Consider the following 3,781-nt stretch of genomic DNA (forward strand, 5'->3'; position numbering starts at 1 on the left):
GGGGATCGAACGTTGTGAACAAGCGACTCCTACAAGTCGGTTGGTGCGCCTGCGCAGTAGAATCAGGAAGTGTCGGGGGCAGCGTGAGCCTCCCACGCGTTACTCCTCGACACTAAGAGGTCGAGCTGCGCAGGTGAAAAGATGCGACTGCTGTTACCTCAAGTACCGGAGGGGACTTGTGCTATGTATGACTTAGTCCACATTGCAGCCGGCTTGTGGGAGGCAAGAAACAGCGTTCGTGACAGGGGAGGGTTGAATTGGATGATACGAAATTGGGATGGGAGAAAATATAGAAAAATGGGAGAAAAAGTGGATCAAAAAAAAAAAAGGTATTATGTTTCATCATGAATGCATGAAAGGGGGGGGGGGGGTCGTTTTTTGATGCTTTGATCGTCACCGACGGCATACGTTGTGTAGTAACGTTACACACGCATGTTGCGATCGAGGTGAAATCATGGTTGGATCAAAGCAGGATTGATATAATTTAATCCTTACCTTCACTAGGAGGTACCCCAAAAAGAATATTCCAATTGTCTGATCGCGAGTCCGGTGTCCATCGTGTCGCCAAACATCGTGTCACCTGGGTGGATGCGGCTGGTATTGCACTTTGGCATTCTCAGGATGATTCCCCATGTTAACCCCGAGTCCGTGTGCCTGTAATGAATGGAAATAACGATGAAAACCCGACTATACTTGGGTCTGGCACTGAACGGTTGGTGAGTTAACCCGACTTTACTCGGGTCTGGCGTCCATTGAGTTAAGAGATATCTCTATCTCTGAATCTCAGATGAATTGCATTCTATTTTATTTTTTTATTATTACTAACTGCTTGAATTGAAAGTGAATAGATGACAATCCTGTTGCAAGTTGTTCAAAGGATTAATTATTTTGCCTATTTTTTTTTTTATTGCTTTTGTAACTTGAGCATAGTTTCCTACGGGTTGGCTGTTCACTTGCGGTGATCACCAGCAGATGGGGTGTGTGGGGGGTTGAAGGGATGGGGGATGTACTGTTGAGGGGTGAGTCCGTCTGTGAAAGATGTCTGATAGGAGTCGGTCAGGTGAGATGACTGATGGGAGTATTTCTTTGAGATTACAAACAAAATACACTGACGTAAGATTTTGATTATTTGAATGAGAACCATGTAGACTCAAAACCACACAGTCCTAAAATACCGGACTGTGTCCAATGAGGACCGTGTAGATTCAACAAATAGATTTTGTGTTTATTCCACTGTGTGTGCGCAGTTGAGTCTACACAGTCCTCACGTCAAATAATCAAACTCTTGGGTAATGCACCTTTCAAAATATGTATATCTGGGTGAGTGAATACACACCTGGACAGGGCCGCCCAGGTGAAGTCGGCGTGTAGGAAACTTTGCCTAAGGGTTCAGATTGTGCCTGTTTACATATACAGTATGTATCGAACTTTATCCCTTTCACTGTGTTAGTGCTTTAAACTTTATTTGTGCTTTTAGACCTTCTGGGGTTGAGGAGGGGCTTCCTCCCTGACATGGACAGTTCTGTATGGTGTCAGAGAGGGGCTTCCTCCCTGACATGGACAGTTCTGTATGGTGTCAGAAAAGGGATGGGAATGATCCGTTCATCTAAATCAAACTCATCCAGGAGTTGCCAGAACGAAGAGTTGCGTTTTCCGTGGCTCCCTGATTATAATACATTTTGTAAGTCCCATATCGTCACCTTCTTTAAAATAATGGTAATATTTAAAAGTTTTGAGAAAAACGGAATAAACTGAACTAAATACAGAATGTATGATTATTAATCATTTCACAACTGGGTAGGAACAGCATGATACTTTTGATTAAGGTTGTAGGCCAGAGGTGGCCACCAGCATCATGAAGAGATGACTTAGGCAAAAACATAGTTTTCCTCAAAGTGACTTATGCCATTATTTTAAGAAGGTTGCAATATTTTATATACAGGGTTCCCACAGTTCTCCTGAAAAAGATTGTCATTTGAAAATGTGTTTTCCAGCCCTATACTTTCAAATCATTGTCATACATTTATCATTTACGTCAGATTTTAAATATATATTACAGTAGCTGTAAGGTGAGAATAGGTCAGAGGGAAATTGGCAGTTGCTATTTTATTGTGTGATTTCAACCTCTTGCCACAGTAAAGCATTCACAACAAGTTTACAATGTTACAAAGTGAAGGTTGCTCATTCATTACAACACAGAAGTACAGTCATGTGAATTGGGTAATGTAATTATGGAAAAACTAACCGGGTAATACGTGTGGGAACCCTTGTATTTGTATGTCTGACAGGGAGAGAACAGAGGTGGACAGAGAGGTTGCGTCTTTGACCTACACGACAAACAGGTTTTCTTTGTTTGCATTTAGATTAACGTCAGTTAAATTAGTTGGAATTCCCATCTCTAGGATAAAAACATGAACTCCATACAGAACTGTGGGCCAGGTGCTTAAAGAAGGCAGATTATTGGGCTTTTGGGGGGGGGGGGTTAATGCTGGAGATTTATCTGGAATATGCCTTCTTTTGTTCAGCTTTCAGCGCTAAATCTGAACTAAATCATCCGATTGACCTTGAGTGTGGTAGAAATACTACAAACACCTTTTGTGGCAGTACATAAGGAATACCGTAGCACCTCAGTGGAAGTACCAAGAGGATTTATAAACGAATGGTAGCGAATATATCTTATCAATGATAATGCTGTTAATTTCAGATTTTAAGGTATATTACTTGTTATACCTTGTAGGCTGATAGATGTAGGCACATTTTCACTGGGTTCTCTCATGGTTTAACTCTTTGCTCTTGATATTATCAAGTGGCTTTATTTCCAGCTCTGTTGACAAGCGTCGTATACAAAGCTCTATAATGAACCGCCAGGGATTCTGAGGGTCAAGTCAATAACTTACTCGTCCTAATTATTGACTGGAGGACCATTGTTGAGACTCTTTGAGCTTTCTGTTGATCCCTTCGAAAACAATGCAAACTTGCAATAAATAGAAATTTATTTTGTGTTTACTGCCGAGTGGAGGGACTGGGAGGAGAGCAATGTTACTGACCAAACACTATATCAGTACTGGCTGTCAGAATGTAGAGCTATTTTAACACTTATTTTAACATTAATACCACTTACAGCACCTTTTACCCTCAAAATCTGTGGTGGTTCGTTATAGAGCATTGCTCGTCAATAGTTCTTTATATCTTTGTTTTGTCGTTTGTTTTTCTTTTCATTGCTTCCATTTGAAAACGCAAACATGCAGGGTTGCTCTCCCTTTGAATTGAAACGTTGTCAAAGGAGCATATTAATCCTAGGACTGAACTCGAGGACTGGACAGTGCCATGAGGCGACGATAAATGATCTCATCTGATGGTAAAATAAAAAAAGCATTATTACCACTCCACTCACAGAGTCTCAGCAGGAGCGTGCAATTATTTGTGTCCGTGTGCGTCTTGTCTTGTATCTATACCCGGGTGCGAGGTCGAGACGGATGGCCGGGGGGGGGGCGGGCATGTGTGGCTTTTCAGACTGCAATTTTCAAGGGTTCTGAAGGGGTACCAAAACTACTTGAAGGTAGTTTCTCTAGATCCCATAGCCCGGAGGTTTCATGGGAATTGTCACTTTTAGTTCTAGCTGCAAAATCTTAAATGGTCATAATTTTCACCGAAAAGATTCTTTCCCTAGTTCTGCTTACACCAATGATGACACAAATCACAGGATTGTATAGAGATACAGCGTTTATACATATAATTAACAATAGATTAAATTATAATTTGTGATAGTTAAATAGGGGTA

This window comes from Notolepis coatsorum (genome assembly GCF_963971535.1).
Source record: "Notolepis coatsorum genome assembly, chromosome: 16".
Lineage (NCBI taxonomy): Eukaryota > Metazoa > Chordata > Actinopteri > Aulopiformes > Paralepididae > Notolepis > Notolepis coatsorum.